The sequence below is a fragment of the Condylostylus longicornis genome, unplaced genomic scaffold (genome assembly GCF_029603195.1).
Source record: "Condylostylus longicornis isolate FDR11 unplaced genomic scaffold, ASM2960319v2 ptg000048l, whole genome shotgun sequence".
NCBI lineage: Eukaryota > Metazoa > Arthropoda > Insecta > Diptera > Dolichopodidae > Condylostylus > Condylostylus longicornis.
In genome coordinates this window covers 17440197-17463309 of record NW_026578017.1, presented here as the reverse complement: position 1 = coordinate 17463309, position 23113 = coordinate 17440197, and positions in this window count along the sequence as shown.

Sequence of the window (23113 nt, the reverse complement as noted above, 5' to 3'; positions counted from 1 at the left end):
TTGCGGCGAGATTCCATTATTGGGCGGTTAGGAAGCTTAAGTATAATAAACACAAGAGGTACCGATGGGCACAGCTCTAAATTTCATTGCTCTACAAATTACTGATTCTCTTTAAGCTCTAAATTTTTCGTTTTTTTTTTTCAATCATTTAAAAATAACATGCAATTTATGTAGACTTAAAAACAAATTATTTTGCTGCGGTACGAGTACATGTAGAATAAAGCTAAATTTTAAGATAACAAAAAAAAATTTTAACATAAATTTGATATTTGTTACAAGTTATAGTTGTAAAACTTGAGCAAAGCAAAATAAAAAAATTAAAATATAGTTAGGAAACATATGATTTAATAAAATGAGTCTTTGGGGGAACTATTTTAATTTATAAAATGAAAAATTTAATTAATTAAAAACCTATAAATTTAAATAAGTTTTATTTGTTTTATTTATATAAAAATAAATTCAAAGTTCAAAACTATAAACTTTACAACTTTAAACAAAACTTTATCAGTTATTCTTAAACAAAACTTTTTAATTTTTTATTTAAAAATATTTGATTAAAACATTCATGAAACATATTTAAATATTAATTTTATTATAATCCAACGCGTTGAAAGTGCCTACACAATAAAATTGTGCAAATGTGTATACATGTATTCTTAGTATACACATACATATATAAATTACAAATTTGTGCATTAGTGTTTCCGCTTAAGCAAAAATTAAAATTTTTTAAATAAATAATAAAATTATTATCAGATTACCGGGACAATAGAATTAGAGAAGATTTACAATTGGTCCATTTTGAACTTACAATAACAAGACTTTTCCATGAACTTTTTCTAAGCCTTAGAATAAGGTAGACATTAGATCATAAATTTCGATTCGTGACAGTAATTAATGCTACAATAACTTTAGGTCAGGAGACGTGAACTCGAATATCTAAGGTTAGTTTTGTTGTTATTAAAGAAAATCAGATTGAAAAATTCCGTCTGACAAATATCCAGACACTACAATGACAATAGCTGATGTCAAACTAATCGTTTATGAGCTAATGTGTCGCTTAAACATGAAATTTTGAAAGAAACAGAACTGAAAATTTTTCAAAAAACGTTATCAAATCAGTGGACTTAAGATGGTTTTGCTGTGTACATAAAATGGAAACGGAGGGGAATAGAGACCCCGGAGTCAGACCAAAATATAAATCTTGTACTCATAGGAGTTCAAAAATTTCCCGACTTAAGATGTTTTGCCTTGTAAATAGCTAATTATCTCAAAAAATTCGGCATTTTTTTTTCTCAATATTCTGTATCATCCTCGCCATTCAATTCATAGAATGCCATTCAATTTTCATTGAACAAAATCAATGGAAAATACCAACTTGATATCTAAAAACTTTTTAATATTATGTTAATCATACATTTCAAATTTGGGTTGAAATGCTCCAATTCAATATCTAAATATACCAATAGTTGGCAACACCAAAAATTGCGTATGTTCGAATTAAAAAAATAAAATTAAATTATTAAGATATACAAAAAAAAACTCTTCCTAATTTTTGCAGCAAAATATTAAATATAATTTTTTTTTCTCCCTTTAAAACCATCAGGATTAGTTTTTCTCTAATATTCAAATTTATTAAAATATGAAAAAAAAATAAACCAAAATGAAGAGAACAAATGAAGAAAAAACAAAAACCATAATAAGTTTAAACAAAAGAAGAATAACAGATTCATTTTTTAAAGTTTCTTTTTTTTTTCTGTGTATTTAAAGAATAATATTTTCTCACAATCTACGAGTTTTTCCATTTTTAATATACCACTTTTGTATGTGTATAAAGAAACTTATTTTTCTTATATTTTCACTTAATTTTTATTCGTTTTATTCTTTTGTGTTTTCAATTTTCAATTTTCTAAAGAGTTCTATAGAATTTAAATATACACATATATATAGAGAAAACTTTCTATTCTCTTAAAAAAAAATTTGAAATTTATTAAGATTTAAACTACTCCATTAGATGTATAGTAAATTTTCTTATATCATATATAATATAAATCTTTATGTGCATCTTAAACGCAAACAGCTATATATATAGGGGTATGTTTGAGTAATAAGTGTTATACAATATTATGTATCGTCTATAATATAATAATATAAGAAATAATGCAAGAACGAGATTAAAAGAAGAAAAAATGAATTTGAACTAAAGAAAATTATATGTGTATATGCTAGTATAGCTAGGGCTCATACACAATATTCATCTGTATGTACACAATACATAACTAAATAAATATAATGAGAACACAAAGTACACATGTACAAATATTGTTATTATATAAATAAAGTTGTAGAAATGATATCTTTTATTATATCCTTTTTGCACATCCTTTTTACTACTCTTTTTATTGTATTCTTATATAAAAACAAAAATTAGAAAAAAAAATTTCTTCATTTTTTTATACTTTTATACTTTTTTTTTTTGCTTTTTTGGTTCTTATAAGAAGGATAATAATATAAATGTTTTAATATATAATATTATTATGCATATTTAAATCTGAAAGGGAAAGCCAAAGCCATTTTTGGAATGTAAAAAAAAAGTTTTATTCTCCATTTGTTTTTTTTTCTTTTGAGTTTTTTTTTTTGTTGGTATTATTAAAACAAAATCTATAATATGCGAGGCAAAAGGTGTGTAAATTTGTGTATACATAGAATATATTTTGTCTACATACATAATATACACATAGTTTTGGACTAGGTATACAGCTGTATACAAGTATTACAAACCAATAAGTCGGGAGCTTAAGAAAATATTAACATTGAGGCATTAAGAGAATGATATTCTATCAGCAAAATTTAGTCAATAATATGGAGAGTTTTATAACTTTTGATATGAATATTTGTAATGCAATTTATCTTTCCTGTTGTCATATATTGTAATTCTAAATACCTTATAACGTCTCTGAGACATTTCAAGTTAGAATTTCAAAGCTCTATGATTTTTATACTTCATAGGCTACATTTTCCAAAAATTATTGTGAATTTGTTAAGTTGTATGTACTAAATTGGAATATTACATAGGCTAACCTGATCACTTCATTTAAGGCTTCGTTTAAACTTTTTCAAAAACGAAAAACAAACCAAAATTAAAATTCAAAAACTTTAAAAGTTTTTCCTGTAAAATACCATTTTTGTACAAATTCCAAATAAAACATGTTTCCTTATATTATCAATTACCTTTTCAAAAATTTGTAAGTTTTAAACCCAACGTTAAGTTATTTTATTATTGTAAATACCAAAAATTAATAGAAAACAAATAAAAATGTTTCAGTCGGTATAAACCGATTGAATTGTACCCTGCGCACAATTGTATCAATTACTCAAATTTGTCAAATTACTTTACAGAAACTTCTCGAATATGTCAGACCTATGATTGGACACACGACTGTATTGCGAATATATAAAATTAGCGAATATTGTATGACAGCTACCCGAGCCCGTTGTCCGAATCGGTCCAATTAAAATACCACAAAAGAAACAACTTTAGGTTATCAAATTAGGTTTTTTTTAGGTTATCAAATTCCATTGTCTAAATTAACGCAGAATTTTACGCTGAGCAAGAGTACCAAAGTTAATATACCGTTGACGAAGGTGCAGGGTATAAAAATACGCCAAAAAATTAATTTTATAACACAAACAATTCTTCTTCATAAAACTGAACCTCATTTTTCAATAATTATATAAATTTCTATTAAAACACACTCTCTTTAAATATTTCGAAATTAAATTTAAGAAATTATTTTAGAATTTAATAATGTAAAATTACACAAAAATGATATTATTTGTATAAATTATAAGAATCCAGCTTCATCAAGCCCCATATATCCATAACATTATTCATAAAGTTGAAAAAATTTTGTGAAAGATTTTTAAATAAAGTTGGGTCAAACCAATGGTTTGTATTGTAGCACTTTTCCCTTCAACAAGTGAAAATTCTGCTTTTAAATACAGTCTATGTATAGCTATCACACTATTAAAATTATTTTCATTCATATACAAAACTAATTTTAGGATTGCATATATTTAGGATGAACAATTTATGCAGTCTTTGAAATAAAGCAAAAATTAATATAAAGTGGGGTTAATATGATGCTCGATTTTAAGGGTTAATTGTGTGAGTTAAGAAAAATGATTATATTTTTTAATGTCATGGAATTTACCGTTTGCTTTTTGCGTTTATAGAAATTTGAAAAAGCTTGCGGTTTCGGAAATATAAGGTGCCAAAAATTCAAATTTTACAAAATTCAAGAGGCGATAACTTGAGAGGGGGTGGAGATGGGAAAAAATTTTCTTCTAACGAAATAAACTATTTGTTAATGTCTAAAAGCTCCTAAAATTTCAGGCTCTTACAGGCTGGGGTCTAGAAGAAAAACGACATAAAAACTTTTGGAAAAAAAGGACTTTAGATAACGGTAAATTTGAACGGCCATTTTGTTTTTCTAAAGTTTAACTATAGTATACTGCGCTAGGGGAAGTAAGCCGCTGCCTTTCTGCGTTTGCAGAATTTCACAAATGCTTATGGTTTCTTTGCAGCAAATAGTTAAAAAAAGCCATTTTTAGGGTTTTGGGGGGGTATAGCTTCTAGAGGGGGGGAGATAGGTAAAAATTTTGTTCTACGGAAATAAGTTTCTAGTAAAGATCTATGCACATACAAAATTTCAGCTTTCTATCTTCAAGGGTGTAAAAGTTTTGTAAACAAAAAAAGTGTCCACGGACGGACGGACGGACGGACAGAGTGAAACTAATAAGCACTTTTTTCAAAAAATTTTTGGAAAAGTGCTAAAAATTAAAGGATAGTTTTAAATCAGCATAGCCATGGTTAACCTTTGTTATTATATCGTATACGCACATAGCATTGTAATGGTGAATTCCTTCTTATACAATATATAAGCGTTATATGCATATTTTGCATATATGCACATTTTTATATAAAGGAGAGTTTCAGTTATTGTTATTAGAGTACTTTTTATTTTCTTTTAAAGTTTCAAAGAATTTTCTTAGAATATTTTTGGTTTTATAAAGAAATTTTATTTTAAAGAAAATAATAATATATTTTCTAACTTTAAAAAGTTATTGTACATGCTCATTTTAATCATTCATCTAATGAATATAGCTTTATATTAATGTGTTATATGCACTATCATATAATATATTATAGTTATTTCAGATTTATAAATATTATTGAATGAAGAAAACGTCATAAGATTTAAAATAAATATATAAAATAATTTAAAATAATAATTAATTAAATTTTAGAATTAAAGTAGAATATTTTCGAAAAGATTTATACTGAATAAATATAATAATTTTCTTAGAGATAGTGTGAAATCAAGAGTTTCTTTTGCATCTGTATATAAGAATTACATGTTTTGAGGCTTAAAAATTTTAAAAAATTTAGTAAAATCAGGGTTCTCGTTTTAAAATTCGAAAATGGTATAGCCGATTTTAAAAAAAAAAGAAAATTTTTTAAATCAAAAAGAAGTGCTCTAATATATCGTCGTCTATCAAATTTAATCTTATCATATTAAATTTTGGGCATTAATTACAAATATATTTTTGGGTTACATAGATTGATTATTGGAATGAAAACACATCGCAAATTAGAAGAAGATGCTTCCTAGTGCAGCTTGCCGAAATCCACCTTTGTTAAACCCCAATAATCTTTCCGGAATTTAAAGATTTCACCCTCTCCGTTATTTCGTTCGTGAAATATAACGCAGAAATTTTATATTTACATAGGTCTTTACTAGAAACTTATTTTCGTAGAAGAAAATTTTTGCTTATTTTTAGCGGTATATAATATTTTAACTTTAACAAAAACAAAATCGCCTTTAAAATGTGCCGTTATCTAAAATCAGTTTTTTACAAATTTTTGATATCGTTTTTCTTCTAGACCCCAGGTTGTAGGAGCCTGAAATTTTAGCGGATTTTAGATATTAATAAATAGTTTATTTCGTTGGAAGAAAATTTTTTTCCACATCCACCCTCTCTCAAGTTATCGCATCACGAAATTTGTAAAATTTGAATTTTTGGCACTTTATATTTCAGAGACTGTGAGCTTTTTCAAATTTATTCAAATGCAAGATGCTAACAGTAATTTTCATGTTTTCAAAAAATATAATTTTTTTTCTTAATTCACGAAATTAACCATTAAATTTGAGCATTATTTTAACGCCTTTTTAAATTTCTTTTTTAATTTATTTCAAAGATTGTACGCGATGCCCGTCCTAAAAGCATGGAATTTTTTGAAATATATTTGTATATGAATGAAAGTAATTTTAATAATGTAGTAGGTACGTAGATTATTTTTAAAAAAAGAGAAAAGTGAAAACACTTCTTTTACGGTTTTGTTACAAACCAATTGGTTTGACCCAACTTTATTATATTTAGATGCAGTACGTTTATACGCGTGCAATGCAATCTTCAATTCTATATCTCAATAATAACTTCATTTAAAAAATTTTCTCTAAATTCACTTGAAATTCATCTTCCATTTAATTACAAACATAGCGATATTTTTCTATTTTTTCTCTTTTTCGGAAAATTTTCTGTATAGCTACACTTGAAAATTAAAATATAAACTTTTCGAGTAAATTATTTTATTACAAAAATCAAAACATAAAATATAAATAAGAAAAAAAGTTACGTGACCTCATTTAAATAATAAATTTCTAAAATATTATAATCACAACATTAATTTCATTATACCAATTTCAAATAATGTGGTTTATTATAATATGAAAATATCCTTAAGAAAAAATTATTTCGTATGGAAATAATTTCGTTTATTTTTTTCTTCTTTATATTGAATAGAATAGGAAAAAGTTATATTCTTAAATTGAAAAATATAAGGAAGTGCATTTGCAAAGGAATTGTATAAATATGTATGTATGTATAAAAACGTATACATATAACACATATACGGAAATAGAAAATATAAACCAATGAAAGTTATAAGAGTATTTATATAGTAAGAATAGAGTACAGGAAAGATAAATTGAAACAATTTCAATTTCTTAGAAAAGTTTTCCATTTCTATGTTATATGTGTACAATATGAATATATATATATAGATGTATGAATATATTATGATATACGGTATTACGGTTTTGTTATATTTTGTAGATAACTTTAATAATTTTACATTGGAATATATTCGCATAGATGATTTGTATTTACATTTATCAGAATTTGGTAGCTTTACACATTTTACATATTGTGTAATTCTTTACAAAGTGGTTCATTGCACAATAAAGAGCCGATATACATTCTATGACTCTTAAGAAAAATTATATAAAATTTAAAATTGCAAAAAAACTTTGATGATCAATAATTTGATCAAAAAGTTTATGAACTCTTTTTAAAGATTAACAAGTGGAGTTAATCTTGAGCAATGGAAAAAACAAAGAAAATTTTTGATATCAGGCAAAGCTTGCGTACTTATCGTCAAATTTTTATTTTAATTTTCATATATTAGTTAATTTTAATATAAGTTAAAGGGAGTTCACATCTACCTAAAATTATATGGAATAATGTTTTCAAAAATGAACTCGCTTAAATAAACACACCCAAAAATTCGCTACTCTTGCAGACTAAACTGATTTCTAATGCACTTTCTTGTGTATGACTCTCTAAAGAAGGTGGATTTTAGTCTCTTTCTCGTCCCCAAACGTGCAGCTTCCTGTGCATTCTACATAATCAAATTTCTTATTAATTTTTCAAACATTCCATTCTGTTCTACTTAATTCTTTGTTCCTACGCACATTCAACTACACAATTACCGCTGTTTTAATTAGGCACTCTGTGCCTTCTTATCATAGGTACATTAATTTGGAATAAAGTATATTGCATGTAAAACAGAAAAAAAAAATTTCATATTAAAAGGAAAAAACTGAAAAATTTCGTGCAATTCTGGAAAATTTCATAAATATTTTAACAAAAAAATATTGCATATATACTCGTATATGTTTATGTACAATCTGTGTAGAAGTAAAAATTTTTTGTTGTACACATGCATTTATATATAAGTACAAGAAAAATAAAATGAAGGAAAATTTTATATGTTATCGTCTTGAGATTTTAGTTTTGCTTTCTAATATTTTGATTTTTCATGATTTTCACAATTTTCTCATACATTTTCTTGACTCACTAAATTTAAAATTGTAAGAATATACGAAAAACTGTGGCTATAATCGGAAAGTATTCAAAAATGTGCATTGATGCAGCGTTGATGCAAAAAAGAGTCACTTGTGCCGTACCGAGGCGATGTATTTACTTTGCTGACGCAATATTATTTTGATATTTTTGGACACTTTCAAAATCATCAAACAAAAAAAAATTGATGCACAGCTGACTCAATATGCGATACGTATACTATGCGTTTTGTTGATATTTTTGGATATTAAGCCTTGTAAGTGTTATCGTATTGTTGATGTATTATTGAACATTTTTAGATGATTTTACAACAATGATGCATCAATTACTTCCCGATTATACCCTCTATAATAATTTCATTATTTCTTGATTTTTTTATTGTACATATTTTGTTGTCTGATTTTTCTCCTCTATACACAGTTTTTATTTTAATTTTCATATTTCGTGGATTTCATATGCATATTTACAGACTTTATATATAGAAAATATTATAAAAATACTTTGAATATTTTACTATAGTTTTTGTTTTTTGTCTGGAAATTTTGCATCTTACAATATTTATGAGTAAATTTTATATGTGTATTGTATATTGTAATAAATTTGTAATACAATAATTGTAGGTTATAATGATTTTCTTTATGTTCTTAAATTGCATTGGATGTCGGTTATACTTTTAAAACAATGATAATTTAGTCATTGAGGAGTCATAACTTTATTAAAATATGTATGTATATATTATTATATTTATGTATTGTACATAGAGTTTTCAAACAAAGAAGAAAATTTATATAGAGGGAAAAATGAAATGAAAATAGAAGAAAATGTTGTGCTTTTAATAGAATTTTATAAATTCTTTGAATGTAGTAGAAATTATTGCGGTATTGCATAAAATAAATTGAAAATAATAAAAGATTCGAATTTTTATACCCGTACGAATGTATGTTCGAAGGAATTTAAATTTCGCACAAGTAAATATATAAGTAGGGCCGATATTTTTGATAAAACTCGTTGAAATTGCTTAGCTCTTTCTGGTAGCTGCTATACAACTTCAAAAGTTACTTGGCATTATCTCAGAAATTATTGAAATTATAATATAGAAATCTCGTGCAAACAAGTGTATTATTAGGACTGTTATGTGTGACAAAAATCATTGAAATTTCTTGGCTCGTTGTGGTAGCAGCTATACAACTTCAATAGTAGTTTGGCCATATCTTAGAAAATATTGAAAACGCAGTACTGAAATTATACATGAATTAATATTGTAATACGGCAACTTAATGTAGTTGTAATAGTCTGTCCCATAGTCAGCTATGGCATATTTATTCGCACATAGGATAACAAATTCGTACAGGTATCGTACATTTTAAGTATTAATTATGCAAATATTGATAAACTTATTATTTATAAAATGTTAAGAAATTTTTGGTGATATTAGGTTTGGTGATATGGTCGCAGTATATTTCACGCAATATTTTAAATATCAGATTTTATTATACTCGAGAAAATAAGTTGTTATGTTTAAAATTCGCAAATGTTTGTAAGAATTTAATACGTAACATAATAGGGTGACATGTATTCTTTCATAAATATGAATCGGGTATTAAATTAATAAAAATTTTGAAAAGAAGTGGGGATAAAATTGAAACAGCACATCCCTGGCTTCTACAAGCACTAAAAATATCATTCTTAAAGCAATAATTATGGGAAAATCAATATTCTCATTTTCTTCTGCGTTTTATTTTGAACTGGTGAGTTCGCTTTACGCAATTATTTGTGGATTTTTTAAAATAAATAATAATTATCCATAACTAAAGATGATTGTGAGCCTGATCAATTGGTAATTGGTTACAGAAACAGCTGTTTTTAATCGAATGGCATCAGGTCCAAATCCTGGTGAGGTCACTATAATAATTATACTTAATATTTTACAACTTAATATAATACAATTTTACAAAATAAAATGTTATATAAAAATAATTACCCATTAATTCATAATATTCGAAATTGCATATATACCAAGAAAGAGATTGACAATAAAAATATTAATAACTTTCAATATATAAAATCAAAAAAACTACATCAGGCTGTTCACGGCCTATTTAACTCAATGACCTGTAACTGATTATTGTTAAAGTCAAATGAAAGGTCCTAATGACGAGTGAGGGAAAAACAGAAGATTATTGTGCCTGAAATTTTATTATATAGATTAACATTTTTGAAACAAACGAACACATTTATTTTAGAGTATAATTGTTTATTTTATTACCTTCGGTTTTAGAGTTGCTGTAGTTTTAATAGCATTCCTTACAAATCATAGAAATTAAGAATAACTGTTTGTGTACTCTCTTGAATAAAATTTTAAATTATAAAATATCTTCTTCTAATGAAAAATTGAAATTTCTAATTAAAATTTAATTTATTTTACTTTCTTAAAGCAATGTAATCGTGTGGTCTCCAGTTATAGGTTAATTTTTACATTTTGTTTTTGTTCTGTAAATCTCACTCATTAACATTTTTCATGCCATAAAAAAAACTTCATATTTCCTATATACATACATATGTAAATAATTTACTACATGTACCATTTATTCAAAAAAAAAATCAAAAAGTCAGTGATAGATGATGAATCAAAATATGTTAGATAATGCTACAATTGAATTACATATTTTTTTTATAAAATACATGTATGACTTCTAAAGGATATTAGTAAACCGCAAACAAAAAAAACACAATACAGTAACAAATTTTAACATTTTTCAAAATTTTTACCACAATTACTCCATTTTAAAGTTACATTTTGTGACATATTTATCATTAACATGACACATTGTTATTAATTAATTAATAATATTAAAAAAAAATTCTAGAAATTTAAAATAAATTAGTTCATCAATTAATCTAATTAAATTTTTATTTTCGCATAACTTGTTTAATATTTTTTGTCACTCAAAAGCATCCTTGCTCATACATAAAAATGCGAACGCATCAATTTGGGGGAAAAAAGGGAGAAAATTTATTAATAGAAAATGGAAAATTACAACTTCAAAATTGAGGTTCTTAACCAAAATTAATGGAAAGAAATTGTGTTACACATGAAGCTACCACAAAGAATTGTTAAAGAACGGAAAAATCAAAATTCATGAAATTTCTTTCATCGCTATTTGCAATTCTACATACACACTATTAATTAATATTTTCGTTTTTTTACCTAATTTTTGATTTTGAAGACTATAAATCAAAAGTTGCGGCACAAAAAAAAATTCTGGAAACGTTTCACATATAGATAAAATAATGATTATCCTTGGCATTTTTGTGCTATTCTTTTTCTCTCCTTATTAACGAAATTTAAAATTTTTTTATAATAATTGATAGTGAATGATTAGCGGGTGGGACAATCAAAACACACTTTATACCCATAATGAGCATATGTTCAAAGAAATAAAAGTCTGAGATATAGACGTAACTGTATGTTTTTGATCAGCCTCGAATTCCAAGTTGATTTAATGTTGTTGCAAAACTCTCAATTTGTGGATTAGATGTGATGGAGGTAGTGGTTGGGGCTAATAAAATTCATTGAAATGTGTTGGCTTCTTGTGGTTACTGCCATATAAATTTTAAAGTTACCTAGTTCTGAAATACAATGAAATCACCATTATTTTTGATAAAAGCTGTTAAGATGTCGTGAGCGCTTGTGATAGCTACCATAAAACTTAAAAAGTTATTTGGTTAGATCTCTGTAATCATGGAGCCCACAGTATTCGTCTACATATATTCGCAGTAACCTACAGTATAAAAATTTCGCAAAAGCCAACTTTTTTTCGGGCTTTTATATTTTGCTAAGACCAGTGGAAATTTCTTAACTTGCGGCAAATGATTCATATAATGGCATCACGGAATTGACACGGTTAACTCTACCTATTGTCGTTTTTAATAAAAGTTTAGTAGTTTAAAAATATCCGAGTTTATTTTTATATTATTGAAATATTACAAACTGGTAAGAGTCCAGCTGATTTCTAGTAATTTTTGTTACTATTATCATTTTCCATATTTTTTTGTTATTATTGAAAATTTAATCCAAGAATTCTTCCAAAATAGAAAATCTCATAGCATAATGTTAGCTTTAACGATCAAATAGTCAATTGAGCTCGTAATGAATGGTTTCATACTTAACATATTAAAATGTAAAAAGAAAAATAATGTGTAATTAATAAATTAATAGTATTTTAAGATTAATTGGCACTTCTTGATTAATTTCAATAATGTAATTTTAAAACAAACCTAAAACTGCTAAAGTAGCGAAAAATATGGAAATGAGATTTGAAACTCACATACTATGAATATTTTAAACAAAGAATTTTGAAATATTCATCTTGCAATTTTGAAACAAAAAATAATGGTGTTCTTAAAGAAGTTCTAAAAATTTTTACCACGAGTACATCAATTGATTTCGCTTAAAAGAGACCATACTAACATTTTGAACGTTGCAATTAATTTGGTCAGTTTTGTATCCAAACCAAAAAAAAATTTGTGTTCAATGTTATCAATATGAAGTCTTAGCAAAATGATATTATGGAAAACATAGAAATCAAGAACAAATATTATTTTTACATCACAATATTAAGTGTTTGACAATTTGAAAACTGCAAAATAGTATACACTTACCATAATATTTTTGCGACGTGATATTTGAAATCATGTCATCTTTGATTTTAAAAACAATATGTTTCGGTTTTATTCTGATACTCAAATATATTTATTTACATACTAAGTTTTTACAATAGTAGGTGTTTGTATACTTAAATTTTTGCTTTACATACAGTGTACTTACATAGTGTAAAACTATGATTTTGTATGCCGCAATTTTATTTAAAAGTATCAAAGGTTTAAAAAACAAAACTATATTTGTATGTAGGTTTATGTGTATAACATGAAGTCATATTAAATTTTTCATTCGATCCCTAAGGATATCCGTTTTTATTTCAAAAATGCACATATACATATATTACACGAAAAAAAAAAGAAATAAGAATAGTTCTTTGTCTCTTCTTGTATATTCTTATATAGTAGAAGAATCTTTAAACATACATTATTTACGTACATTATATAAACATTCGAGAAACAATAATGTAGAAAAAAAAAAATATGTAAAAGAACGTGTCTACACATTAGTCTTTTCTATACACATTTTTTTTTTGTTTATTTCTCCTTATATACACTTTAATAAGAAATGATGTTTAAAATGTTGAAATCTTAATGTTTTCACTTGATATTTATATAAATGTGAAGCTTCTCTAGCCATAATATAGTTAGTCAAAAATAATGTATATGAAATATGTATGTATATACATATATAATTATAATTATGATAATTATAATAACATGGTTAGCAAAGTTTGTTTTAAAACTAAATGAATGTAAAGGCAAAAACAAAAAATCATATTATAAGAAAATCTAACTTTTAACAATATTTAACAAAAAAATTTAACTTAGTAATAGAAAAAACTGTTTACAGAATGTCCAGTTTAATACATTCTAAGTATAAGTAACAATCAAACATGTAACAACCAAGTAAACTATACAGCATGTTTTATATGTGTGTTGATAATCTTTAACAAATTTGTGCTTCCTTCCTGTGATGAATGTGCTGCAGCACATAGAACAGTGCAACTGTTTGTTAGCGAACATAATTATTGTCAGTTTCGAACTATTTATTGGGTATTGCAATTGGTTAGGAATAACTAATTGGAATCGAAACTATGATTATATAAATATTTATAAATTGTTGTGGTAAAGGGCCTTTGAAAAATTAATTTATATTTAATTTAAGAAAATTTAGCAAAATTTTTCTTACTTTATCGACGATGTCAATAAATTATGTTGTTTTAATTTACTTAAAAAGTTTATAATGAAAAGATTAACTGGAAATTTTTTAACCTAAATATATGCAATTATTTTATTATGGAAATTAATGCTAAAAGTGAAAATCGAATATGTCAAAAATAGTTGAAAAAAGTGAAAGTAATTAATTAGATATATTAAAATTTTTCAAATTTCTCAAGTAAAATCACAGTCAATGGCATTAGTTGTAAAAATAAAATATGTAGATAGTAGATATTATATAAATGGTATGCCAACTTGGTATGATTGTTTAAATTGTAATTTGTCTAGAATTCTATCAATAATAATGAAAATATTCAATACATTTACAATAATTTTAATTTTGTGATTTTCTGCTCAAAACTTGATAGTGAATATACGCGATACTTAGACACTTTATTTAAATATCAAGGGCGTAAAATAATATAAAATGAGTAAAATTTTTCAATATTATAAACTTCTTCCATAATTTTGAAGATGAATTTCATAAGCAAATATTATGGCTGACTCGTACATCCTGTAAATAAATATATATAAGTAAAAGCAACTAAAATCTAAATTAGAAAAAACTAAAAATGAAAAATCAAACAGGAAAATTTTCTAATTAAGGATATATCATAAAAATATCATAAAAAAAAAAAGAAGAAGAAAATTATATAATATTTTCTTTTTCTTTTGCTGTGCTAAATGTGTGTATTTATATATGTAAGTACACTCTTGCACGAATACAAATATATTAAGTGAAAATATAGGTTATTATCTTTGTTTATTCTGTGTTTGTTTGCACCTTTCTATTGTTGTCACCATTGTTATTATCATTTTTTGTTATGTTGTTTTTCTGTTTATCTTATTATATATACGTTATTAGTTTTTGTTTCTCGTGTTTTTCTTAAAAATTATCTTTTTCACTATAATATTATTCCTTATCGTATTGAATCGTGCAAAGAATTCCTTTAACTTGAATTTCCCAAGTTTTCATGTTTTTTCTTTTTAGCTGCTGCTGCTGTGTATTGTTCTTGTCACTTGTCTTATTTTTCACTAATATTTCATACACATATAGTATTATTATATACTTATGACTATATATGTTATACAAATTATAAAGATAGTTTTTAATAAAATATACTGTTGTGAGTTTGTATATGGTATGAGAAAATGTTCTAGTTTTACATTTTAATATAAAATAGAAGGTTATTTTAAAATAGTTATTTTTTGTGTTCTTTTTAAAATTTTATTTTTATTTTATTTAATTTATTTTATTTTGTGTTCTTTTTATTTATTTTTATTTACCCCATGTTTTATTAACACTGTTTGTATATTATGGAACACATAACACATATGTTATTTTTAGGAAGGACAAAACCTGGGGTGTATTTAAAGAAGCTTATGCAACGTTTATTTTGTTTATAAAATTCATTATATTATTTTTTGTTTTTTTTTTTTTAATTTTTTTTTAATGAAATTTATTTTATATAATATCTATTGTTACATATTGTACGTGTATTATGTACGTATAATTATATGATAAAATTTTTAATTAGATTTTATAGAGAATTAAACAGTTTAGAAATAACAATGTAAAATATATAATTAAGTTAATCAATAAAAAAATTGAATGTATATTGGTATTTACGATTTTATAGTTTATATTAAAAAAGGTGAGTAATTTCCATTTTTTAAATAATCTAATTTTTACTGACCGCATTGCAGACAATAAGAGGAGGTTATGTGGTGGTACCAAATTTTGGATACCAAGTTTTCGGTTTGAACGCACTTCTTCATATTAGGGAAGCGTAACTGAATTATTTTCAGAGAAATGTCAGTCTGTCTGTCTGTCGCGTGCACATACAAACCGCGTGTATCTCAAGTTCGACTGAAACGATTTTGGTGAAATTCTATATATGAGTTTTTTTCGCCTATATGACACGGATCGATCAACTTTTAGAATATACGACGCGTCAAAGACTGGACCTTTTCCGGTCCGATTTTACGTTTTTAGGCGTATAAACAGAAAAAATCAACCAATTTATTTGAAATTTAATATCTAAATTCAGGGTCTTAAAACAATGAATCCATGAGTTGGAAATATAAGGGGTCGAAAATCCAACTGGAACGATTTTACATTTTTCATCCTATATAAGAAAGTAATTGGCAGAATTTTTTAAAATTTAATATTTGAGTTTGGAGTGTTACCGAAAGCGAAACTCAAGACCGAACAAACCGAAACTCAACTAAGAGCTTTCTGGTTATGTTAACCAGAAAGCTCTTAGTTTACTTTATATTAAAGCTTATACTAGTGTTCTTAAATACTTAATTGTAAATCTTCTGTAACACGTTCGCACTAAACAAGACAATAAAATTTTTTTAAATTTTTATTGTGTCTATATTTGATTACACAACTTAAATTTGTAAAATCTGAATTACGAGTACAAATATAATATAATTATATATAACATTTTTTTATGTTCAAATGTTGTGATCTTATTAAAAGATCAAGGAGAAAATATTATTTCTTTCACCTTATTAACGAATTATTTAATGATTAAATACTTGTTTAATATTTTCAACCATAATATTATTTGATTGGTTATATTAAATTTTTAAATTAAATTGAAAATTAAATAACTCTAGTAAAATCATTATCAACCTAGAGTCATAACATATAGAAATCTCAGAAATATAGTTTTGAGAGTTAGTATAGCCTTTAATCACGTTTAACCCTAAATTGCTTGTAAAATGCGATTAATTCATATATAAAAGTATGTGAATTGATTTTTTATAAATTTTAATTTTTATGCTACATAGGAGGCGACGTATATCATTCAGAAAGTCGATTATTATATTTACACCAATTATAAATAATAGCTGAGTCCTGCAGTAAGTAAAATTCTTAAAATAAAATCAAATTTTTTCAAAGCCCGAAGGTTCCCTAATGAACGAGTCGTAATAATTTTGTAACCTTTGCAAAATTTTCTTTAATTATTTTTACTTGGAATGTTATATTCGAGGTTCAATTATAAAATTTTAAAAATATTTTTAACACCTTTACACATATAACATAAAATCTTACATAAATCTGAGCACTTATTTATTTACTAATAGCATATTTTCTTTCTTTTTACTTTCATGAACTTTGTCATTTTACCTCAACTTTTAAATGGTATATATAAAAATAAAAATAAATGTATACATATATATTTGTATGAATGTATATATGATCATATGTATATATAAAATTTTATGAAATACCACAAGTTTTCCTCTTAATATAAGAAAAACCAAAAAATTTTTGTTTTTTCTTTCATTCAAGAAGAAGAAGAAGAAACTAAGAAAATTGACATTATGCTCAAAGAGCTAATTATCTTTATACCGTCGCCACAAGTAGGTTAATATATTTATATACATATATATATAATAATATAAAATCGTGTAATCTTAATTTATACATACATATTATATACATACATGCCTCATTACTTAGTACATTACGTTTGTAAGTCTATAGAAATTCAAAAGCCTTCTCATCATTATTAACAATCATCTTTCTATTTTTGCTTTTTCTTTTTCTTATTATTTTCAACACTATAATTATTATCAACATAGGCACATATTATAATCATTTTAATCAATATCATTACCGTGATTATAACCATTTTTTTTTTCTTTACCATTTGTATAATCAGCATCATCATCTTTTTATACATACAAGGAATAAGCATAGATTTTTCAAAATGAAAAATAACAGAAAAGAAAAAATAGAAGAAGAAAATACAAAAATTAAAAAGAAAAGATGAAAATATTTTTCTTGTTTGGAAAATCTTTTATGTGCAACCAGGGAAAAGCTTTTTGTCGTCATACATATTTTTTTTTCTGTTGTTGTTGTTTTTTGATTTTATTCTTTTTAATATTATTATTATTATTATTATTATGGTTTTTCTTCTGAGGGTAATGTGTAATAATATTATGACTACTTTCCAACCTGATTTCCTTTCGTAAAACATACCTACACTATAATATCGTTATGTAAAAAAATATAAAGAAAATAAGAAATTATCTCTTAAAAATAACACCCAAAGAAAACTAAAAATCTTAGGAAATATTTTTTCTTTTTTGGTATTGAAAATCATCGGGAACAAGGTTTGTTCTATGTTATAAAAATTTATAGAAATTGTGACTCAAAAGAATAAAATTTTTAGTTACCCTATAAGTACTAATTGAAAATATTTAAAACTTTTAAATATTTTTTCATGTTGAAAAATCAAAAGAAATTAATAAAAACTGCATTTTTGTTTGTACGAATTAAAAGTAAAGAAAAGCATTTTCTAACGTGTCTGCGTTTATTTCTAATAGCAAGTAGTACTTTATATTTTCTATATAATTAATTAATTGCGTTTAATTTATTATAATTATATTAAATACTTAATATTTGAAAAATATTTCAAAATACTACAATAATAAAAATTTAATTTAGATAAGTAAGTTAGAAATCTTTATATTCTATCTAAGTATATTCTGAGATTTATTCCCGAACAAGGTCGTTTTTGTGCCGTCGAATATATTATTAAACTTATGAGGAGAAAAAACAAGTAATTGAACGGGAAAATATGAGCATGTCTTTAATATATTTTTTTTGCCACAAATTTTACATATTAATTAAAATAATTATTAATTTTTGTCGTTTTTATTAGAAGAAAATCAGCTTTGATAAAGTGCGTATGTAGCACAAGAAATTATTCCGAAGAAAACGAAGCTCCTTTCATTCACTCATTTCATACGTCATTATAAAATCCTTATATGCCTAATTTGATTGCCTAAATATAGGATAATTAACTTCTGTGTATTTTGCCGCATCATGAATAAATTCATCCATTCTATATTTTTATAAGGTATAAAATTAAATAATGATTTTAAAAATTATGTAGTTATCAATTATACCAAAAATTTCAATATAATAAATTCCTTATGTTAAGAGTCTTTTGTGTCTCCTTTAAATTACTGAAGACAAGTCATTGTGTATATCATCAGAACTTGTCGAAATTATAGATCTTCTTCTTATAAAAGATTTTTTTTTCCAAAAATAAATATCAATACAATTTCACGTCGATTTTCTATACTATACAAAAAATTTAGTATCGTAACAAAATTTCGAATTGCCCCGATTTTGTTTTTGTTTTCATTTTAATAAAATACTCTCACACTTTCTTTTGGCTTATTATTAAATACTTTTTGTGTAACTTTTCATAATATTTATTTATACAAGGAATTTAATCCTAATTTTGTATAAAAATGAAGTATACACTAACAACAACTAATAATCTATTTTTCTTCTTTTCTCTTTCTTTCTCACTGTTATTATTTTAATATTATTTTTTATAATTCTTTTTCATCTTCTTTCATTTTCAATATTGAAAAGTAGTTATTTAAATGGTTTAAAAAAAAGCAAAAAAATTCTTACGAATTTTTATTGATCTTTATTTTGGACCCTTTCATTTCACATTGTCACGTTTTTAAATATTTAAACAGAATTTTATTATGTTCATATTAGTTTCTATAATATGCACTTGAAAAAATGTCATATAATAAAATGAAGAAAAAATGTATATCTAAATGAATTTCCGCATAATTTTTAAAAAGGATAATGTTAAAGGAAAGGCAATTTAAAATGAAACAACATTTTTTAATATCAATGCCAATAAATTGAATAATTGAATCGGATTTTGACAAATTGTTGTTTTGGATTGAAATTGTAGTACGTCATTCAAAGTAAATTTCTTTCAGATTTCATTACGGAAATTTCCAAAGTTAAGTTTCTATTATAATTAAAATTTAAAATAAATGCAAACACAAATGATCAGTAGCGTATTTTTATTTTTAAATAATCAAGTAATTTTATGTTATTTTAAGTTCAAGTTATTTTTCCTTCCAAAACATAAGCAATTTTCCTTCCAATTACATCATGAAACTGCAAAGCACATATTCATGTAAGAAAATTTTATTCAAGATCTTTTAAATTACCAATTGGTCTACACATTTTTTTTTTTCAAAAATTACAAAACAAAGAAAAAATATTTTTTAATATTTAATCTTAAATCTCAAATCAAAGTGCCTCTTTAATAATTATTTCAATGTTATACTGATAATGATAATCATTATTATAATATTAATGAAAATGATAATGATGATGATGATAATGATGACGATGATATTGATAACAAAATATATAAAAATAACCTAATTTCTTAAACGAATATCCATTAATACATCAGAACGAAAATTAAAAGCAAAACTTTTCTTCTTCTTCTTCTTTTTCTGCTTTACTTAATATATTTTAAGAAAAATACAAGATAACAACACTATAACCATTCGATATTTTTTCAATAGAATTTGTATTTAAATATACAATATACATATCTATGTATCTACACATATATACATACTATCAATATTATATAATGTACGTATATCATTTAAATATACATACATAATATATCAATATATTTATTTACCTTCTTTTGACTAATTCGTTTATTCATTTTGACCGAACGATATAATACATATATGTATATACGTATATACTAGTTATAAATAACTGGAAATAAATAAAAAATCAACTATAAGAAATACTATTACACTTTAAATGAATATAAAAAGGGGTGGCCAGTTAATGTAACCAAAAACGAAAAAAAAAACCAAGTAAGAGACCAGTCAATAATGTGCCAAAAATGGATCCTTAAAAATAAAACATGAAATAATAAAAATAATAAAGGAAGAAAGAAAGAAAGAGAAAAAGATGAAAAAAAAAATATTACAATTCTTTTTGATATACCAAAAATATTCTTAGAAAATTTTTCCTTCTTATATTTTTCAATTCTCTAATACAAGAAGAAAATGAAAAGAAAATGAAAAGAATGAAAGTGAAATAAAGTAAGCATAAGATTTTTCACCCTTAAATATATCGAATTAAAAAAGAATAACTTAAAATGTTAATAGTTACGTCACAACGAAACTTTCTCGGTTAATAGTTTTCCTTAAATTCTTAACTCTCGTTTAGTAGTTATCCTTTAATGAAAACAGAATTTCCATTAGAATTTTTTCAGCCACTTGTGTCTTATACATACCTACATAATGAATTATTTTCGATCGAAATTTAAAAAATATGAATAAGGTCTTAAAACGTCTTCTTACTATATGGTCTTACGCACTCATTGAAAGTAGTGTGATAATTTAGATTATGAAAAACCGAAATTTTTATTTGTTTATGTTAAGATTTTCAAATAAGTCGATCTAATTCTAATGAATGTTCCGCAAATGTAATATTGCTAATTAGTACAGGAATAGTTTATAGCTTAATTTCTTGCATATGCACTATTTATTTCGGAAATCTGATTGGATTACCTACTGTAAATTTTTTTTAAATAAAAAATACAAGATAATACTGAAAATTTTCCAAGCTAAGCTGATGCCTGATCGCTAATTTAAATTTAAGTGTTGTCTAGCCTAAAATTTTTTATGTCACTATTGCCTTAATTTTTAGGTATATTTTGCTTACATAATCGGGAATACGGTAAAATATAAAAGTAAAATCGTTTTCAATATTGTAAAGCATGCTTATGTACACAAAAAATTAAGAACAAGAAGGCTTCAAAAAAAAAAAAATTTCTCCCTTTTCCGCTTTTTTTTTGTTTTGTTTTCTTTTTTTTTCTTTAACTTTTGTAAGTTCTATTACTTTGTATTAGGAAAAGTAAAACTTGACAAAAAAAAAAATTTTTTTTATCGAAAATTTGTAAAGTATTGAGTCGAAGAGTGAAAAAAAGGATATAAAAAGGATATTCATGTAGTTTTCTGCGTTAATGCGTTTTCCTAATTTTTCTTTTATTGGCCTTTAGTGGCGGTTTTTCTACTTTAATTTTTTCTTCGTTTTCTGTCTTTTTTTTGTCCTGTTTTCTTTGATTACTTCGATTTACTCTTAAATTTGTTTAAGACTTAAGGAATGCCTTGATTTGAGAATAAAATTTCTAGTGATTTGAATAAAATTAAAGTGAAAAGAAATTTCTTTATATTTTTGTATAATACTCGTATTATGGGCGAATATAATATAACAGATGAGACGTCTATTGATAAGTTAATAAAAGGTGCAAAAGGAATGATGCCGATTAAAATATGTTTTTATTTTCTCTTTATTTTGGGTTGGTTTATATGACGTCTTAGTTTTATTTTAGTCTTACTGTTATCTGAAATTTTCTTGTGTGTTACCAGATTTTTAAATTTTTTAATGCAATTTTCAAAAGGATTTTTTTCTTGGATCAAAACATTACACATACATAAACCAAATTATTGATAATTTAGAAATTCAAATGAATTAATTTTCAATTCCATTCAGTAATTTATGCAAATAAGGAGTTTAAATTTTCTTTAAAAGTTTTAAATTTATAATTTATTAAAACTGTGATTGAGAAGCTGTGAATATGAAATTTGTTAAAGTAGTCAATCATCATATAGCTTCAAACTGAATTTCGAATAACATTTTAAACCCTTTGAATAACAATAACCGAAATATCAAATTTCTGAGCAAATTGTGGCCACATTAAAGAATTGTAAAAAATTATTTTATAAAAAATATAAAAAATATTTTAAATATTAAAAAAAAAAATATTTTATTGTATATACGATATGAAAATTTTTATTATGCTTCTTTGAATTTTTACAATTTCCACTTTTGATTTAAAAAAAGGATTTTTTTTATTTGCATTAATTTTAATTTTCTTTTTTCTTCTTCTTTTTTTATAAATCATTTTAAATATGATACGGAATGAAGAAGAAAAAAAAAAGTATGCATATAATTGAATTTAGACCTTTTTTCTTAAGACGAGACGACATCTTTTGAAGTGTTTTCGGACTACTTTTTTTATTTTATATGGGGAAGGAATTGAGCTTTTCTTTTCTGTTCGCTTAAATAATTTTATTATATTAAGGAATTGGGTTTTACTTTTTAATAAAGTGGTTAAAAAAAAAAAATACAAAAGGATTT